This window comes from Peromyscus leucopus, chromosome 6 (assembly GCF_004664715.2).
Source record: "Peromyscus leucopus breed LL Stock chromosome 6, UCI_PerLeu_2.1, whole genome shotgun sequence".
Taxonomy (NCBI): Eukaryota; Metazoa; Chordata; class Mammalia; order Rodentia; family Cricetidae; genus Peromyscus; species Peromyscus leucopus.
The window spans coordinates 117,623,769-117,629,964 of record NC_051068.1 but is presented as its reverse complement, the minus strand read 5'-3'; positions in this window follow the sequence as shown (position 1 = coordinate 117,629,964).

Genomic DNA, 6,196 nt, shown 5'->3' with positions numbered 1-6,196 from the left:
GTGTTAGATGTCAGCTCTTGATTACTTTAAATAGCTTTGACTGTCGCTTGCACAGCAAATGCGGATGATCAGAAAGAGAAATGGTTCTTCCTACTATAGCCTTTATTCAGAATTTCTCCAGCTGTAGCAACAACTACAGCAAGATAATATTTATGATTTTTGATTGTCTTAAAAAATAGGAAGATGAATAACTGTGTTCCACAGGATTTTATTCTACAAATGTTAGCTTCACCATGAACTATGCACCCTCACTGAATTTTTTATATTCTGGTTTCTACTGAAAACTTCTGCATTTTGACAATCTTTGATGAAGTCTATTCACTCTAGACAATTTCTGCAAACCAAAATTGAATAGTTGATTTTGAGTTTATCCCCTAGAGTTCTTGGAACTGCCCTGATTAAAATTTAAAATATAATTACAGGTAGCACATTGAGTCAGTCAGTTAGTCAGAGATCTGAGCTTAGTGAGTGCCTACTTCCTGCAGCATATTGCAGTAAGTGTTCTGGAGGAGGGCAGGAGTGGGTGGGAACAGTCACCCATGAAATGATTTAACGATTATTATTAAAACAATATATCATCAAGTGCAAAGTACTCAGGTAGAAACTATATATAAAAGTCAAAGGAATGGAGAGTAAGGAGGGCTTCATCCCAGCTTTAATGATCTCTGTATGTTTAGTGAATGTGTGTGGAGACTGTTGGTAGCTTTGGGAGCACACTGACAAAACAAGTTAAACTATTGATCTATGAACAGGCAGGCTGGCTTGGTACAAAGCAATTCTACAATTTCTTTTCAATGAACATTCTTATGGAACTCAGGAAAATGGTCAAGGAGAAATCCATTTTGGAGTACTTTTAAATTTACAGACAAATTACAAAAAAATAGTGCAGACAGTTCATGTGTCAACCTCCCTAAGTATCCCCAAAAGTTAATATCTTACATCACCATAGTAACGTCTTCAAAATCAACAGCCAACACTGGTGCAAATAAAATTGTAAATTTTATTTACAATTAAATAAAAGTTTATTCACATTTTTATCGCTTTTTCCACTAATATTTTTTTTCTATCCCAAGACTCAATCCAGGTTGAGAGAGAGAGAGAGAGAGAGAGAGAAGAGAGAGAGAGAGAGTTGAATATCTCAATACTGAGATTCAAACAGCATGGGTTTGTGAACAACAAAGCTAATTAGTGCAAGACATTAATGTTGATTGAAATAAAGTGAAATGAGTGTCCCGGAGTCATCTGCACACACCATACTGACAGGTGGTTAGCCAAATCAAAGGAAAAGTAAGCCTAATTTTGCAGTCAGTCATCGGTCTCTCATTTACTCAAAGGTGCTGATTATATCATATATTCCCATAACTGCGAAGTTTTTGTTTTTGTTTTTTCCAAAACAGGGTTTCTCCATGTAGTTTTGGTGCCTGTCCTGGATCTTGCTCTGTAGACCAGGCTGGCCTTGAACTCACAGAGATCCACCTGGCTCTGCCTCCCAAGTGCTGGGATTAAAGGCGTGCACCACCACCGCCCTGCTCTACTAAGTATTTTTATTGTTCATACATAATAACATGTTGATATAAAGTCTTTTGTAATGCCTGGTTCTGTCTTCTAGATTTTTCTACATGAAGGAAGACATGGGAAGAGACTGATTTGGACACTAAATTAGCTTGTAAGGAGAGATCACTATGGAAGTCAAAGGAACAGAACCCTCGGTAACCTGCTTCTGCGTGTCATAAGATAAAAACAGACCAACACTATTGGGTCTCCAATAAGCGTAGGCATCAAGAGCACCTGGAGGGCTTGCTAAAGTACAGATGTGTCTGTCCCAGAGCCTCTGGCTCAGCATGGTCCAGGCGTTTGTACTTCTAGGGACTGTGGCCATGGTTCACTCCACTAAGTTAATCTTCATAGGTACTTGTCCAAAAGGGACATGCAGATGCAATCATAGGTTCTTAGATTTGTTTGTTGCTTACTAGTCAGATATGGGATCTGGTAACTCTCACTCCAGTTCTGTTCAAGAATAAAGTTCCTGGCAAAACCAAGCGTATCAGATTCCCACATTATTTTTACCATCTGGTCTTACCTTGAGCCAATACAGTCAATTAAAAAATAAATAAAACATTGGTTTTTTTGACAAAAAATAATATTTAAAACTAATCATAGCTGGTCATGAAGGCACATGCCTGTCATCGAGCCCATGGAAGGTACAGGCAGAAGGACCAGGAGTTCAAGGTCATCCTCAGCTGTACTAAGGCCAGCCCCCAAGCTACATGAAACTCTATATCAACCATGCCCCTCATAATAAATAAATAAATAAATAAATAAATAAATAAATAAATAAATAAAACCCCACATAATAAAAAATGAGCCTAATAAAATTTTTGTACTTAAGCTAGGCTTCTAGTAAATTAATGGGGAAGGACTAGAGAGAGGGTTCAGCTTCATACTTGCCATCCAAGTATGAAGACCTAAGTTCAATCCCTGGTAAACATACAAAAGCCAGTCATCCTAGCACGCATCTGCAATCACAGTGCTAGGGAGGTAGAGATAGATGGATCCCCCTGGAGCTTGCTGGCATGCAAGTCTAGATATACATGGTCACTTCCTTAGACTTTAACTTTCTCTCTCCTGCCAGGCAGTGGTGGCACACACCTTTAATCCCAGCACTTGGGAGGTAGAGGCAAGTGGATCTCTGTGAGTTCAAGGCCAGCCTGGTCTACAAAGTGAGTTCCAGGAAAGGCACAAAACTACACAGAGAAACCCTGTCTCAAAAAAAAAAAACAAAAAACTCTCTCTCTCCTGAAGGCGCCTTGGTTGTTTGTGATAGTAATTACAAGAAACACTTAATTTTTTTCTCTCAAAATAAAGCTTAACATTCTTGCAATGATTTGTGAAACCAATGTAACATTATATTATAATTATAATCCCTGTTATAATGTAAGAGATAAAAGGTGACAAGACTTTATCTCTAATTCATCTGTTTGCTGTAGGATATTGTGGGATATTTGTTCACAATGACACTCTGAAACTGACAATAAAGTTCACTTTGAATCAGAGGGCAGAGTTAGCAAGCAGCTGACAAGAATTAGCCATAGAGATTTTGGGGTCCAGGATAGAGAGACATAGGAAGTACTAGGGAGGGGCTTAGAAAGATTCACAGGCCTTTTGGATCAGGGAAGGAGAAAAAGAGAAGAGGTTACTGGTCACTTCTCTGCCGCTTTTCTGGTCAATTACGTTTTTACCCCCGAAATCTGACTCCTGAATTTTATTTAATAATAGAACAATATAAGTAAGCATTTCATATGGCACCCAATGCGGGACACAAGATCACAGACAGCTGCTTGCCACCAGCTTCACAGCTGCCTGAGTCACTGCTCATAGCCTGCTGTGTCATTCAGGTGGCCCCTGTGCCCTCACTTCCCACCATGCATGTTTCTCCTGTACATCCCTTCCCCCCACCCCCCACCACCGTGTCTGCTTTTCAGGCAGCTCGCTCCCTCTCCCCACGGGTTGTGGGCATTCTCTGGACCCCCGGCCCAGCCACTGCTGTGATGGTTTGGTCACCTCAACACCCACTCACACCTGCCTGGGCCTCTACTGCTGCTGCTGCCACCACCACACACCCACAGCAGCTGGCTACACACAAGCAGCTGCAGGTGCCCTCAGCCTGGCCCGTTCAGTGCAGCAGCAGGCCACTGCGACCCCAGCACATGCCGCCCTGGTCTGGCTGCTGGAGCACCCCACCACCCATGCCACAGCCAAGCAACACTGCTGCACAGCTCTGCCGTCACCATAATCACTGCTGTGGACAAAATGAAAAGTCATCAGATCTGGCGAGACACCTGGGAATTCTTAAGGAGGAATGTAGATGTAACCAACCGTCTTATTAAATAAGAAACACAGAACCAATGTAAAAGAGAAAGCTGAGAGGTCAGAGCTCAGAGCTAAAACCTTACCCTTCCTGTGGTGCTCCTACCTCCCCAAAAGAGACCTACTTCCTGTGTGTATATCTTTAAATAGTCTTTCTGTTCTGCCTTCTCATTGGTTGTAAACCCAAACACATGACAGCCTCGTCACTGCCTGTAAGTACCGCCCTCCAGGTCTTAAAGGCATATGTCTCCAATGCTGGCTGTATGCCTGAACACACAGAGATCTATGGGATTAAAGGCATGCGCCACCACCGCCACGCTCTTTCTATGACTCTAATAGCTCTGACCCCTGGGCAACTTTATTTATTAACATACAATGAAAATCACATTTCAGTACAAATAAAGTACCACCATAGAGGAAATGGGTCATATTACAATGCAGGGAGCTGGGACTCTGTATGGTTCCATATTGGATGGCTTGAAATTGGAAAAAACAAATGAAGGAATAACTGACAGAGCTGGGATTGACATGGTGTCGATTATAATTATTATCAATCTGGTAGTTCATTTTTGATCCTTAAAAAAGTGGTTTGATATCTGTGCCAAATATAAAAAATTAACTGGTAAGATACAAGACTTAGAAAAACCTAGCAACGAAGCTAAGAAAAGTATTCTCACACAGACAGAGGAATATAGATCAGAACCATGGCATGATGAAACTGAAGAGGAGCATCCCAAGGTTATTGGAAAACCAACCTTAGTTTATCCAGTTATCATTCAAGAATGACTACTAGGTGATAGTCACCCCCAAGCTATGTAGAAGTTAACTGGAATCCTGTAGAAATGTTAGATTTGAGGAGATTTAAGAAAGCAGTCATTTCATAAGGTATGCATTCACCCTTTGTGAAGCAGATGTTTTAAATTCGTGGACAACTGGGAACAGAATTATCTCCCAGGACTGAAAAGATTTGGCTACAGCAATATTGGAAGCTGGTCCTCATTACAGTGGAGAACATGGTGGAAAGAGGAAGCTAGGGCCATAGAACAATGAAATAGGGCTAAAGGAATTGGTATTTCCAAAGATCAACTTCTCAGTGAAGGTTAGTGGTATGCTGATTTGCAAAGACAGTTTGGATTTGATGATCACATCTTGGACCCTATGTCATATAGCAGCTTTGAATTCTTGGGACAGGGTTGAAGATTCAGAAAAGAAGACTGACTCTTTTACTAAAATTATACAAGGCCCAAAAGAAGCCTTCACTGATTTTTTTTAACAGATTAACTTCAGCTATGAATAGAATAATATCAGATCCAGAACTTAGACAAATACTAATTGAATCTTTGGCTTTTAAAAATGCTAATTCAGAATGCAAAAGGATGATTAGGCCTTTAAAAGCAAGATCAGCACCCCTAAAAGAATGGATCTGAAATACAACTGACACTGGATCTCACACTTACGATGCTACTTAGATAGGAAAAGTGATTTCTAAATTTTTTTTTAAAAATCAAAAGATCAGATATTTTGATTGTGGTAAACAAGGTCATCTGAAAAGGCATTGTAAATGAGGCATTCCTATAAACAATGTTTTTTCTAGAGATAATTCAAACAGAAGGCCCCAGCCTTCTGGGATATACAAAAGGTGTGACAAAGACTGGCATTGGACTAATGAATGCAGATCAACAATGGAAAAGCAAGGTGACCTTTTGTCATTGGGAAATGCCTTAGGGGCCTCTCAGAGGCCCCATATCAAATTTGGTTCAATTATTCCCTGCCATCATTGGGAAAATTCATCCACAGAGCAATTAAAAGACCTAATGTCTGTTGTTAATAATTGTATTACTCTGGATGACAGAATAGCTTCAGTAGATAAAATTTTCAGAAGAGAATATAAAAAAATATTTTAACAAAACTGTATAAATGATTAAAAACCTGTCTTAGGGTTTTTATTGCTGTGAAGAGACACCATGACCACAGCAACTCTTATAAAGAAAACATTTAATTGGGGTGCCTCACTTACAGTTTCAGAGGTTCAGCTCAGTATCATCATGGTGACAAGCATGGAGGCATGCAATCAGACATAGTACTGGAGCTGAGAGTGCTACATCTTGCAAGCAACAGGAATTCAACTGTCACACTGAGTAAAGCTTGAGAAAAGAGACTCAAAGCCCACCCCCACAGTGATGCACTTCCTCTAAAAAGGCCTCACCTTCTAATAGTGTGACTCTCTTTGGAGGCCATTTTTTTTCAAACCACCACAAGACCAAAGCAAAAATACAAATAAATGGCATCACAAGTAAAGGTTTAGTTGACATAGGCACAGATGTAACAA